The 15317-nt window shown below is 38.0% G+C and overlaps 1 protein-coding gene across 2 annotated transcripts in view; it reads left to right on the forward strand.

Moving 5' to 3' along the window:
- Positions 1-13199: 13199 nt before the first annotated feature.
- Positions 13200-15317, forward strand: part of CDH12 (cadherin 12) — a 577613-nt gene continuing 575495 nt past the window's right edge. The window contains exon 1 of one of the 2 annotated variants that reach the window (XM_027451645.3): positions 13200-13531. The gene's annotated coding sequence lies outside the window, so the exon portion shown is untranslated. The remainder of the gene's footprint in view (positions 13532-15317) is intronic. The other variant, XM_027451640.3, reaches the window with a different exon arrangement.

A 15317-nucleotide genomic window follows, 5' to 3' on the forward strand; every position in this document is an offset into this window, starting at 1 on the left:
AGCTGGGTGGTTAAAATCCTATCCTTTTTTACAGCCTTCAGGAATATGAAAGCAATTGCTTGGACATGAAATAAGGAACTGATCTGTGTATTCAAATATGACAGATAAAACAGATTTTCTGCTTCTGGCAGAAAAGATAATCAGGGGCTTTGTGTATTTTAAACTTTTTTTTTTTCCTTTTTTTTTTTTTTTATTTAGAAACAGACATTACAAGATTACACTGTAGCACTCTGAAACATAGCAAGTGACATGTATGTAAAACTGCCTGACACTGACTGCATTTTAGGTTTGACACACTAGCATCTACCTCCAGATGAAACTAGCTGGAGGTTATGTAGTTTAGTCTCAGTTAGGAATTTATATTCTTTACATTGGAGGCTGACTTTGTGAGCTTTGGGCTCTGCTTGAAGAAGAAACGGCATCTTGAGGTACCAAAAAGTACATGTTTAAAGACAAACAGCTGAAATGACAGCAGCTGTTGCCCGCAGGCTTATCAAACTGAGCACTGAAAAGGATGATTTTATCCCTATACTATGGAGACTGTCACTTTCTGATGTAAACAACATATAAAATTTCTTCTAAGCGCTAATAATGGTAGGCAGCTTTCCCCAAATGAAAGAGAAACTGTGATAATGCATCTGCCGGGCCTCGAAGGCTGCAAGCGGTGATGCAAAAGTTCAACAAATATTTAACATTATTTTTAATTTAGTTGCATTGAAAAGACTATGAAAAATAGTGCTTGTGAGAAAACTGCAAGGAAGGAGTTGATTATTTTTGGTTTGTCTCCAAAATAGATAAATCTGACTTGCAGTGTTCAATTCTAAGTATATTTTAAGTTTCTGAACCGTATTACTTTAAAGTATGGAATCAAGTATGTACCTGACATATTTGCAGGGTGGATTTCTAGCTCCAGAGCTCTCATTTTGTCGGCTATCACTACTTAATGAGTGGTATCATCAATTATGTATCACAGTTTCTTGGGATATTTAACTTCAGTACTATAATTTCAGAGAGCTTTTCTATTATTAGTGATGTGTCTTTTGTAATCATTCTGCATTATTAATTCAATTATATATATATATATATTTTTTTTTTTTTTTGGGGGGGGGGGAATGGGGAGGAGGAGAAAAGTCACCCAGATTATGTGTTTTTCAGGTTTACATACAATGGCCCATCACTATTTTATTTTATTTTATTTGTTTTGTCACTTATAGACAGACTTGTAGTCAGTAATGGCACTTGGCTAAGACAGGAACATAGAATTATTCAGTGCTTGACACACACCTTCCGTGGAAAGCTAGTTCCCTGTTTTAAGAGAAATTAAACTCCTAGAGTAACTTCAGATGTTTCTTTATACTAGTTCTAATCAAATATATTTCTGTAAAAATATCTTCAGGATAGATATTTTAATTTTTCATTAAAAAGATCAATTTTCCTTCAGAAAACTAACATCTTTGATCTTATCTCTGAAAACAAATTGCACTCCAGTTACCAAAGGGCTTTCGGGTTGTAGCCTCTGCTCATTACCAAACTGTCTTACAAGCAAACTGGGTTACTGAGTGCCTAGATCAGAAAGCTCACTACCAGGCTCCCAGGTTCCTGGAACTCTCATTTAGGAAGTTTCTTATTTTTATAGTATGTGTAATCACAGAGAAAAACAACAGACAAGCCTGCAGAAACTTAATCTGCAGACAGCTTTCAGATTCCTAATAGAACTGGACTTCAGGAGTGGTCTACAGCATTCTGATGAAAATTGAAGGTGTGCTTTTTAAAAGTGTAATATATGATATCATACTACTGAGGTTTAAAGAGTCATGTATTTAAATTTGAATTTTTGAAATCAAGTGTAGAGAAACTAGATAGTTCTGCAGAAAATTTGAAATCCTTATGTCTTTGTTTTAATGTATGCTATGTTGTAGCTATAGTCCTCTATAGACTATATATACTATAGACTATATATACTATAGTCCCAGTGACCAATGAGGGAGAGAAAAAAGGAAAAAGCTAAGTTAAAATATGGTTATATATATGATGGAGTAGGTGAAAAGTCATGGTCTTGGTGAATACAGTACTGCTCTGTTGGCAATATATGCTCAGTGTGCTTTTTTGACAAAAGTTTATATAGGAACAATATGGTATACAGAGTTTTCTGCTTTTTGTCATTAAAAATCCTCATAAGGGCAAGGTCATATAGTGGTAATTAAGAAGCAGAAGAGAAATGCAACTTTGTTGTCAAATTTTTTCTTTGCCTGACACATAAAATCAACATCTTAATACCCATAAATATCACATGAGACCAGTAAAAGTCTGATTTTTCATACTTTTATGTTACACCAATTTTACTGATTCCACTCAATCTTTAATGTCAAAGCAAAAGTGGAAAACTTTCCTTTTTACAATAAATAAATAAATAAATAAATAAATAAATAAATCTGTGAAGTTACATAAGTATGCTAAACTCTGTCCTTTCAGGTCTTTCTGTCTGGATCTTCCCTAAAATGTGAGCATAGCTTTAAACAGTTTTAACTTTTGAGCTGGTTTTAGTATATGATAAAAGTTGAGTAGATGACTTTGCATATCACTTCCACTTGCCTGATAATCTTAAATTAACTCTAGTTTAGGAAGAACAGGAAATACCATCATTATTTATAGTAACAATAGAAGAAACAAACCATATTGTTCTAGTGAGGATTCAATTCTGAAAGGGATTCATTCCTGTGGAGGATAATAGTCTGATGTAAGAGTGCACTTATTCTGTGATGATTTCAGTGGAATACAAGTAGGTGTACATTTTTGCCAACTTAAGTTAGTGCTATTTTATTCATGACCAGGCCTACTATATCTGCTGTCATTTTCTTTCCATGGGTTTTCTTTATATCCACAAAATACTGTTGTAATGCATCTGCCTCACATTTCTAGCCAACAATGGCGGCATGTTATTTCTGAAATATTTCTGCAATTTCCAGTGTAGAAAAGAGTACTCCTTTTTCCCTTTCTGAGGAATAGGTATATTTTCACATTCCTAAGAAAGTGACAGTGAGTACAGAAGAAGAAGGTTTTTTAGGAATTGGGGATTTTTCTGGCAACAGATAGTTATGATAGTTGAAGAGGCACTGAAGCATTTAGATGCTTACCCAGATAAAAAGCTTTTGAAATCCTTCTCCATTAGATTTATGTTTAATTTTACTGTTCATATATCCATTTATGCCTGCCTATTATATATCTGCAGTGGTGTGGCTGGCTTATTTGTATCTTTAATAGCTTATTTATGCTTCCATTTTCCAAAGTTAAATAAAAGTTTCTCTTGAGAGTAGTAAAACAAAAGCAAGAAGCCACTCAAGAGATACTGTATTTCCTCTGTCTTAGAAATAAAGGGTAGCTGATTGATATATACATGTAGTCCCTAGTGAGCTTTTATGTGCATCTTGGACAAGACGTTTAGCAGAAACTAACCTCTTTCTGTAGAGAGACCTAAGTCTTGATTTTTCAACTGCCTCTGGCAAGAAGGACATCCTCCATTATCATCAGTGCAGTTGTGTTATCTACCTTTACGGAGATGGTGTTGGTCATACAAGCCTTAGTAGGCTTTTGTAATTTAAATGTGCTTCTCCCAGGCTCACTGAAGTGCCAAGCGAACTCCCCACATCATCCTGGTTTTGCTGATTAAACACAGATTTTACTAGAAGGATGTAGTTAAAAATTACTGTCAGCCATTTTCTCCAGATTTTTCTCAGCTTCAAACTTTCGTAAAACACAAAGAACAGCTTGACAGAGTTTTATCTCAGATGTCTTCTTATTTCTTTTTTTTTTTTTCTTTTTTCTTGTGTGCTTAGAAGAATTAGAAAACATTAAAATTGCAAGGTAAGGCTTGAAGACAGGAAATTGTGATTTGCATGCAACAGCAATATGTAAACAGTTTTAAGAAAAGTAGTTCATTATAAGGTGTAACTTTTTTGCTATGGTATACTGTAGTTGTTGGGCTCCTATATATATTACTATGATTCAAGGTAAATTGTCTTTAAACGATCACATCAGAGTGTCCCCTGTTCAGCTCTGTACAACTTGACTTCGTTGAGTTATTCTTAATACTGAATATTGAATATCTTAATATGATTTAAGTGCAGTAGGAAGGAAAGCTTTCTAAATTAAACATAACTGATAAATAATCCTGTATTTTATATGGTATTGCTTTCCCTTTCTATTCTTTTGCTTTACTTGACCTGGCGTTTTAATATTTTATTTTATTTATTTCTGAATACAGCCACCATGATATATCGTTGAATAGATAAAGTAATAAAATATATGAGACATTCCAAATGTGTCTTTTTCATCCCCCAAAAAATCTGCACTCCATCCATGCTTTTTAAGGACCTGCTGGTTTAAGTTTTTCAGTTATTGATTACATAATATTGCCATTATCTGGCAGTAGTAAATTAATACTTTATAGTAGTGCCTGACTGTATCATGTGCTCTGTTCTCATTGCTTAAAGGCAATGATTTGAAGAACGATAGAATAAGATGAAAGGAGAAGGGAAGGGAACAGATGAACACAGAGATACAGTGTACCTGTCCAGCTGGGAACAGGAGGAAAGAAATGGTTGAGGTAGTCACAAATCACATATTTTGATTTTTTTTCTGCATAGCAACAACCTTCCCAGAAATAAACGTGCAGCAGCAGTTCCTTATAAAAAGCAAATGCAGGTTGCCACCCACCAAGATACCATTCAGCCCAAACACTTTGGGGTCTCAGCTTTAACTCCAGAAGCCACAAGTTGATGTCCACACACAAGCAGGATTAGAAAGTTGATTACAGGTACATTTTCCCTCCTCTTTGTAGCATCCATGTTTAGCCATTCCTGAGAGCAGGTACCAGGCTTTGAGCAGTCTTTTGCCTTTTTTTTTTTTTTCCTACTACAGTTTTCACAGGCTTATGCAATAATATCATCACATCCTTGTCTGTTCTTTTCATTTATGTTATGATGAGTCTGCCACAATTTTATTATAGAAATTCAGTGTTCAGAAACAGAATGATAAACCAGTATTTCTAAAGAATTTGAAATCCTCTCTACCGTTTTTACATCATGCACCAATTTCACATCTCTTTGGAAGTGAGGCTATGCATACCATCGGACCTCAGGAAAGAAAACAAAAAAATATAGTGAGGTTTTTTATTTCAGTGAAAAGAGCACCTGTCAGTGTCGCGACACTGTGTTGATTTCTTGACTTACTCATTTAGAAGCAACATAAGGATTTTTCCTGGAGTCTGTATTTTTTGCGCTCTAAACAGAAAAGGAGGAGTGGTGAGGGCCCACAATGTTCCAAGCAGAGACAGCAGCTTTCAGCAGCAGCAGTGTTGCTGCCTCAAAGTTATATTAAAACTATACTGTTGGAATAAATTAGAAGTATTTCAAGATTTTGAAATATACAACTATAAACTATTTGAATAAATTACAAGTATTTCAAGATTTTTTTAACCTAAATTTTAGACCTGTTTAAGTATTCTGTTGGAAAAATAAGTTGTTCAAGAATGTTTTCAATTAAAAAATTGAATGAGAAAATTAACCATTTCCTAATGTTTGAGATAGGTAGTAGCTTGTTTCTTCTATAACATTTATGGTGAAAGAAAGGCAAAGGGGAGGGACAACATTTTGGAAACAAAAAAATTCACTTGTTTCTTTGATCACGTAAAATTAGCAGAATGTGTAGCAATTTCCTTTGTGTAACTACTAATAACCTTTTCAATAATCAATAGACAACTTTCTTTTTTTATGCTGCAACACTAATCTAGACTATGTCTGTATAAACCAGTGGCAGAGCTTTTGTTCCACCCTACCTTCCAGTGCTCCTCCTTCCAAAGCTCTTGGAAGCTGGAGAGGGCAGTTAGTGTCATATACAGAATTTGTGTGGACAGTACTGAAATGTCGTTGAAACAAATTCCATAAACATTTAAAAATGGTAAATATGTCTAGCCGTAATAATTTTTACATGCTAAGATAGTATAAGCATACAGTTTAAGCTGAAAAAGAGATTAATGTTTCTCTTGCTCTTTTTCTGTAATATTAATTTGAGTCTGTTCTATGCCTTAGGAATGTTCATTATTTATTTTTGGCAGGGGCTGTGAAGGATCGTTTGCGAATTTTCCTCTTATTTCCAACATTATTTTTTTTTTAATCTAGCAGTAGTAGCCTATTTTCAGTGAAAGAGATGGATAGATGGATTCAGTACCCTATGTACATCAGCAGTAAACAAGGTACTGAATCGAAAAAATAATTCCCAACTAATAGATGTTTTGTGGACTGTGAACATATGCTTTGTGAACATAGGGGTCGGAGGTCCCTTGATGTTTCTCAGGCATCTTTGTGGAGAATACTGAATGAAATACTACTATACTATGTAGTGTATTCACTTATCCAGTAGCTGATAAATCTCATCACCTCCAGAAGCCTTAGGAGGAGAGGGTAATGAATTTCAGGGTGATGTAGATACAGGTATACAAGAAATAAAAAGGAAGGGCACTCTCCTGTTCAGGCTGACTGATGCTAGAGCACAAACTGGATGTGAATAGACTAGAGGAAACAAGGACTCAGTTGAAATTCATGCCCTTTGAAGAGGTTGCTTGAATACCCACGGGGCAGCACATTATCCCAGCGTATGTATGCTTAGACTCAATGGGTTTTTACGAAGTTGATTGCCAGGGAAAAAAAAGCTTTTGCTGGATGGGAATTGTGTGTCACTTTTCAGTGACCCACTATCTAATACTTAACTATGCAACATATCTAATTTTCTCTCATAATAGCTTATATCTTGATGAAGTGCCTGTATTCCCATTTCGCAGGTTAGTGTACTGAGATACGCAAATGAGATGACTTGTCAAAAGTTACAAGAAACTTGCGAAACAGTGTTGGTTTTTGAGATCACAATAGTTGCATCCAGTTTCATCAGTAGATATTAAAATATTTTAAATGGGTGCATATGAAATGTATGCTGCTCTTTTTAAGGGGACTTACAAGCAAGTATGAGCTATGACATTTTTCAGAGATTCTAGACACTGGCAAATCAGGGTTGTTTCTCTGCCTCTCTGTTCCAGTTCAGCACTTTAATTCTTACCTATATTTTGTCTATAGAACATAATTTTTATTTCAAAATTATTTTTTCGCTGTTAGTTCCTTATGAAAATAGTTTTGCTTACTGCTCTAAAAACTAATTTAAGATATATATGTATAAAACTGTTATTCAAGTGTAAAGTACTTGTATTAACCACATGATGGAGATGAGGGCTCTTGAGAACATATCTGTAATCTTAGCCTGGAAAGACTCATACTTCTAACAAATGTAGAGAACTTCTGTTTATTTGGAAACATACATAAGGTTACTGTCTTCCTTGAGAGAAAACTAGTTGTCAGTACTCTTGCCTGTATAAATTACCTAGATAAGTGTAATTTAAAATCCATGGCAAATAAAGAGAAGATCTTTCTAACAGATGCCTTATAAATTAAAGAAACAACAACAAAATATAACATTGTTTTAAGGACAGAGTATTTGTTGTTTAGAAAAAGGTATTGTATGGGAATTTACAAAGAGTTTCTGAGTTGCAGGATAATAAATTTCCCTTTCATTGAAATAAATTCACTGTCTCGTTAGAGAAGCAGTAAAATAAGAAATGACTAAAAATGGATGACATTAATATGTATGGATTTATAATTGCACTCTTGTGAAAAAGCTTGCAAGATTCTAAGTTTAGTGATAACGATTTACAGAGCTGTACTTATCCCCAGAAGAAAACAATGATAACTTGCTAGAACACAACGGTTTCAACAATGCCATCAAAATACATAATGTGGAAAACTTAGCACGTAGGAAGAGTAGATCAACATAGTGCATTATTTAAAAGCAAAGTTTGTATAGATATTTAAAAATTAAATATTTTACAAAATCATGCTGTATGTACCTTAAGGCCGATTTCCATTCGACAATAACTATACAGTTCTCATCTGTGTGACTGACATAACTTTTCTCAGTATTGGTATTTCTTATAAACTACAGTTCCTTTCACAGTTGCTCTCATGTTGGCAGTCCATTTGGTGCTGGTGATGCCAATTAAGCTTATACACAGGCAGCTTTAATGGGTGGGTTTTAGTTGACATCAATTTGACAGGCATCAAAACTGTATGATTTTAGCTGTATGACAGTGCCTGGCTTACTGCTTCCACAAATGCATCAAAATCTGACTTTTACTGGAAAGTAAACAAGTAGAAGAGTGCATGTGCTGACGATGGTCATAAAGAGCAAGACTAACTGGATTGGTAGGCAGGTATGCAAGTCCTATGAGGAGCGGCTGAAGGAGCTGGGCTTGTTCAGCCTAGAGAAGAGGAGGCTCAGGGGTGACCTTATCGCTCTGTATAAGTACATTAAAGGAGGCTGTAGAGAGGTGGGGGTTGGCCTGTTCTCCCACGTGCCTGGTGACAGGACGAGGGGGAATGGGCTAAAGTTATGCCAGGGGAGTTTTAGGTTAGATGTTAGGAAGAATTTCTTTACTGAAAGGGTTGTGAGGCATTGGAACAGGCTGCCCAGGGGGGTGGTGGAGTCACCATCCCTGGAAGTCTTCAAAAGACGTTTAGATGTAGAGCTTAGGGATATGGTTTAGTGGGGACTGTTAGTGTTAGGTTAGAGGTTGGACTCGATGATCTTGAGGTCTCTTCCAACCTAGAAATTCTGTGATTCTGTATTAAATGGAGATAAACATCAATGGAAGGATTCAAGAAGAGTGTCCTGATGCTGCATTTATGTTTTCAGCAGCAGGACAGGCAAAATTTGACTCAGTGCTGGAATCACCAGCAAAGAAAATCATTCAGATGGTGAAGTGCACTCTCCTGTCCTACAAGTTCTTATGTCATTGTCTAAAATACAAGATAAAGAAATCAACAAATCCACAGAACACACTGCAAGAAATAGCATAGTTTGTAAAGTGGGGAAAAAATAGGTAAATCGACAGTTTAGAAACCGTCATACAAGTTATGGTTTGTGTCTTAAAGATTAGTTTTCCAGTGGGTAAATGGATAGAAAGCCCTAAAAGTTACACACACAGTCATTACGGAAAGTAGGCAATTTGAATGAGACAAAGGTAGTGACAATGACATTAGCAAAATGAAAGGCACGAGGAAGGGTGTAACGAGAAATGCAAGAAGTTCAAAATGACTTGTGCAAACACTATTGCATCCTGTGTAGTCTCAGACATTTCCCATGTTGTTGATGACTCTGCAACAGTCGGCCATGCCTGGACTGTTACATTCATAGCGTGCTGCTGTGCTGATAGCATCTGTGAGTTCTCGCTCATTTTTTATTTAAAATGCAGGTTCTTTGGAGAAGGGACTGATTATTAGTATAATGGCATGACAGAGAGAAGAATAACATTGACCCTGCATAAAGACAGCACTCAAATTTGGAGGCATTACCTTTCTAATAATCTTCAGGATGTGCCTTACCAGCACTGTGCACAGCAGCGGTACTCTATTCAGTATTCAGCATTTAATTTTAGGAAGAGGAAATCTGCTGAATAGAGAACAGAGGAGAGCAAAAAAGAATGATGAGAGTCTGGGAAGCAAAATGTCCTGTGAAGAGAGATGGAAGGAATGTGGATTGTTAGAGAAGATGTATCTGTATTTCATATAGGTAAGATATGAAATATCATACCAAAGAGGAAAAGAATAATCCACATTATACTAAACCATACAATACATACAACAAAAAGCAAAGGACTTAAATTTCAACAAGATACATTTAAGTTAGACATTTGGAAAATCTTTAACTTGATAACCTCACTAAGGAATGGAGGGGGCTAGTTGAGAGACCGAGACCATCCTTGGAGGAGTTTTGGGGCAGATTTGGGATCAGCTGAGAGTGGTGCCACTGTTGCTGCCTTTGCCTGCTGTCCTAGGATGGGACTTCCAACACTGATCAGCTCTAGCTGGGTCTCCAGTGCTGGATCTCCAGTTGGTTTTCTCTAGGTGTCACCATAACAGTGTCTAATTGTTAACTCCAGTCAAAGTAGAAGTCTTATGGTTATATGGGTAACTGATAAACATTGTAGTGCACCGCTTAAGAGGTAGGTTACTGCTTTACTAATGTAATGTACTGGTTTATGTTTAAGCAGGTCTAACTGTAGAATTTTCAGAAATTAGAAAAGTTATTATTTATTTATTATTTATTTTATACATACACACACATACACATATTTACTGATTTACAAGATCCACCTGTGAAATTGCCGATCTCTTTTACCTTTGACATGCAGTACTTGGGTTTTTAATCCTAGTTTGACACTGTAGATGAGCTAATTCTCCATACAAATTACTATACCAACCAGCTACCCTTCTATATCTGTAACACCTACAATCAGGTGAATAAGAATCTCCATAAATAAATACAGTTATTCATATAAAAGTGCTTACATCAGGCTGCAAGTCTAAAAATCTCAGATTTAATCTCAGTTTGGATGAGAAGTTTTTATTTTAGACTCCATAATGGGGATTTGTCCAGTTTATCTTCTTAACATAAATGTTAAGAAGGTCTCAAGGAAATGCCAAACATCTAGTCAAAGAAAGCAGGTGGCTTGAGTTATCTGGACAAACACTTAAATGATTAGCAAGACAGTTAAGAGGTAGGATTTTTTCGTGTATATTTCTACTGGATAGCAAGGTCATTTTCAGAAAGGAGGAATGATCTCATTTCCTCTGAATGCATCCTTCTCCATCTTACACATTGTGGACTGTTTTCAAATTTAATGACTATTCTCTCATAAGTAAGTAACCCTATCTCTATTTTACAGTGAGGCAAGGAAACAAGCTGTTGGTATTTCAAGGATTTATTTATTTATTTTTTAAACAAATTAAATTCTAAAACAAATACACTTCTTTGTGACAGATAAACAGAGCAAAATTGGAGACTAAAATTACCGTTTTTTTTGTTTTGTTTTGTTTTGTTTTTTAGTATTAATTTTTTGGCTTTGCAAAGGCTTGTATGTTTCTTTGTAAATGACACTGGTCCATTTTTTAGGATTTCTTTTGGTCTTTCAATTGCCAAACTTTAAACACAATTGTAAAGCTACAAAAAAAAAAAAAAAAAAAAGCTTCTGAATGGAATGTTGCAGCAGTTTTACAGATAGTATAAGCTTTATTGTTGGTACTTCCAACTTTAAGGGAATAGCTAGAATTAATGAACTTCTTAAAGCCACCTCTATGTTATCATAAAAGGAAATGGTATAGCAAAGTTTTTCTTGCCACCAATTAATAGGAATGACTACAATGAAAATTATACTTGCCAATGATCTCCTAGTTTTAAGTGTGGTATATCATAAACTCTTCCTCCATCAGTGCACTTCTACAGTACAGCGACCGTAGACACTTTCAGGGCTTATTCACATGATGGACAGGAAAAGAAATTGTTGGATTTGTTGAGTCCCTCAGAGTTATTTGAATCTGTCACAGCACTCTCAACTTTCTCCATTCCAAAGACAGGAGTCCATTACCTTTCTTCGCAAAGAATACTCTTAAGAGTGTCTGCGTAAACAGCTCTCAGAGTATATGTTGGTTTTTTTTTTTTTTTTTTTTTTTTCTGGTTGACTGTGCCCAGTGCCCTCAGCTGCTCCTCATACATCTTCCTCTCTAGTCCCTTCACTATCTTTGTTGCCCTCCTCTGGACACTCTCCAACAGTTTAATGTTGTACTGTGGTGTCCAGAACTGCACACAGTACTCGAGGTGAGGCCACACCAGTGCAAAGTAGAGAGCGACAATCACCTCCCTCGACCAACTAGTGATGCTGTGCTTCACATCATACCAGAAATTTGGTTGGTATTAAATGTACATTCAGCAAATATCAGAGTTGCACATCAACAGCTGCAAGAATGCGTGTAGCATGGGCTAAGACAGAGAAACTTTGCTTGTCGTAGGTTGGCCTAACCTCCTGTGGCTGTTTTGACAACCCTACCCTTTCCCCCAGGCTTCTTCTGCATGTCCTGTGACCTATCCTAATAGGCTGCAAATGGCCCTCTATCCAGAAGCCAAACCTCTCTGCATCATGTCTTTGTGATGCTGAAGTAGATGATTACTTTTTGCTTTGGCCACGGAAAGATGGGTGAGCTGAGAGGAAGGTCTCCTCTGCTGCGTGAGAGCTGCTTTGTTTTTCACTGCACAGGTAGCCTGTTTTCCCTATTTGGCTAAAATTAATGGAGTTGCTGCCTGCCACTTTAAAATCCGTGCATGTATGCGTAATTCATCTGTCCGTCTCTGACCACTGAGCACCATGTTATACGTAGCACTGTACTTCTATCAGCTAAGCAGAGGAAACGTCTGTGTGTTTTTACTAGGCTGGTTGCCTAATTTGCAAGTACGAAGTTGAAGATACTGAAATGTTATGAAGACTACATTGTCCATGTGAAAGGGGCCAGGCTTAGGGTTGTATGGCTAATATACCTCTGTGGTTGTATATTTTATCCATCTTTTCTCTCTGAATTTAAGTCCTTTTCAAATGTTTTCTTTACAAGAACCCATGTAGCTTTTTTGCTCTTGGTTTAGCAATACAGTCTCTCAGAGTTTACCTCTTTCACAACAGTTCTTGCCTACAAATAAGCACCAAGAAAACAAAAAGAAGGGGGCATTTTTATGTTGAGGGTGTAAGAGTAAAGTTATTTCTTAAAATGTAAAGTACTCAACATTCTTGATGAAATGAGAAAACCTTATCCATAAAATAAATTTCAGCACTAGCCAAAGAAAAATATCTCTCCTGACTGCATCTTTTGACTGCATATGCCACATTTTAAGTTATTTAATGTTTGATTGCAGTTCAGATGTGTTTTATGATTGGAAATACAGAAAGGCTGGGGGGGGGAGGAACGATGATGATATCTGGATGATAGATTGTAATGTAGTTTCTCGGGATTTTTTATTCGGTTTTGTGATGCATTACACCTACTGGATGGCAAAGGCATCATCCTGTCAGCTGGCTGACCGCAGTTTGAGATTCTCTGGCTTTCCCACTGAAGCCTTAGAGAGCCCAAGGGGGGACGTTTCAGCCAGTCCGAGCTTTTCCCCGCGCAGGAAGCATCCAAGAGCCAGGGTGGAGCTCCAGAAGGGCCGGGTGTTTTTGAAGCAAGGGGTTAAAACTACTTTTCCCAACTCATAACATTTCAAAGGGGAAAATTTTCCGTGGGAGGGGGTTGCGGGAGGGGAGTCTCGCCGGCAATTGGCTGCTCGCCGTCAGCCGCAGCGGAGCCGGGGCTGCTGCCGAGGAGCAGGCATCGATCAGCCGGCTGGGCGGTGGGGAGCCACGGCCGGCCCTTTCTGAGAAGGGAGCGAGCCCTGCCAGGAAGCCACCAGGGCTTTCCACCTGCCTCGGCTGCTCCGGGGTCTCGCTGGGCGCGGAGGGCCCCGCCAAGGGCAGAGGATCGCCCGGCAGAGGGAAAGGAGCTGCTGCTGCTGCTGTACACGCTGCTGCTGCTGTGCATGCTGCTGCTGCTGCTGCGGCTCCTTGCAGCAGGTAGGGCTCCGGCCGGGATGGATGGATGAATGGATGGATGGATGGGGGGAGCCGGCTCTGCGCTGTGGGGCTGGCTGTGGGGTGCCCGCAGCATGGGGGAGCCGCCGGGGGTGGTGCGGGCAGGCGGCCCGGCCCCGCGAAACTTGGGCAAGTTCTGCAAACTTGGGCCGGGGGCTGCGCCTGCATCCCGCTGGGTGAGCGCCCACCCCATACAGAGCTACGGGGCTGGCCGGCCGCCGTGGGCTGGGAGTGGGATCGGTGCCGGGGACGGCGGGCACAGCCGGGGAGCCCTCCGCTTGGAGGGGAGAACCAGCGATTGACGGTGGGAAACTTGAAACAAACCTGTTTGACATGTTTTCATGTTAGGTTTGGGTTTTTTTTAAACGCTTCTTCCTTTTTGTGCGTGTGAAGGAAGGGGGGGGGGATTTCTGCAGCGTTGACGTTTAAAGGGTTAAGGTGCAATTAAAAGAAAGAAGGTAAGAAGGGGGAATTTGACTTGAAGCAACTTTGAAAACACCTGAGCAGCCTCCTCCCTTAAAAAAAAAAAAAAAAAAAAAAAAAAAGGCACTGCAGAAATAATTTGGCAGGGAGAAGTCAAATGCAGCCCTGACATACAAGATGTTCAAATGCAATACATGTTTTATTATTGCAATGTTTCAAGTTCATCTTCTACAAATGAGTCATGTGATGAGCAGTAGGACATACATAATCCTTCTACAAACATTTTAACGAAGAGTTTAGCCCTGAATTATAAATCATGCTGTGAGCGTGCCTGTAACAAAACAGTGTGAAGATACTTACCTTGATAAATATTTCACATACTCTTTGAATCTGGATGGCTTTGTGGCTTTGGTGTCTCAGTTCCAAACACTCAGTTTAGATTAAGAAGGCTGCATGGTTCTTGTGTATCCAAAGCATGCTGTGGTGGTGATGGACTTTGTGGTAATTTCTGCATATATGGTTAACAGCGTTTGTTTCTATATTTACAAATGTCCATACAGAGCTAAACAGGAAGGCAGACTATTTTAGTGCTAGATGGCATCAAGGAACACTTAAGGTTATTGGGAATTTTTCCCTATTTTCAAGTTCAGATATATATCACAAAAAAAAGCTAGCAATACAGGAATACTAAGTAGGTCTTCTGACAGTGTACCTTTTGCTGTGTATGTGGTTTCATTCCAGATACAAAATAGATCAGGATTGAGATGTTTCCCTGAATACAGGATTTTAGGAAATGCACAAATTGGTCAGGAGGTCTTTATTTCAGCTCTCTGAACATCTTACTAGAGCTTTCATTGATCACAGCATGTTGTTGAGAGGTTTCAAGGCTTCTTACAAAATACTTCCCCAGATCTGAAAGCCAGATGGTTGCGGTGCAGAAGTCATAAGCAGTTAATTGCTGAGCTGATCTGAGTGCTCTGGAACATCTCGGCACACGGAGTGAAGGTGTCCAGCTCAGCTGATTGAACTCAGTATCTGGCACTTCTCTGGGATCGGGTCCGTCTTAGAGGGGACACAGAGAAAACAGGTTCTCTTTTGGGGAAGGTTTTAGAGAAGATTCTCTTTTTATGTTGAAATTATTTTTTAAAAAATAAATTTATTTGTCTTTCTCACAGACAATGTATATATATAACATTTTGCCATGAGTTTACTTAATTTGAATTGATTTGTGGCCCCTCACCAGACCCTTCCCCCCAAAAAAACCCACAAGGAACTGTTCTCAATGTCAAATCTGGTATTTGTTTACTCTGTTGAATGGTATACCAGACAGAGATAATATGATCTC

This window comes from Anas platyrhynchos, chromosome 2 (assembly GCF_047663525.1).
Source record: "Anas platyrhynchos isolate ZD024472 breed Pekin duck chromosome 2, IASCAAS_PekinDuck_T2T, whole genome shotgun sequence".
NCBI lineage: Eukaryota > Metazoa > Chordata > Aves > Anseriformes > Anatidae > Anas > Anas platyrhynchos.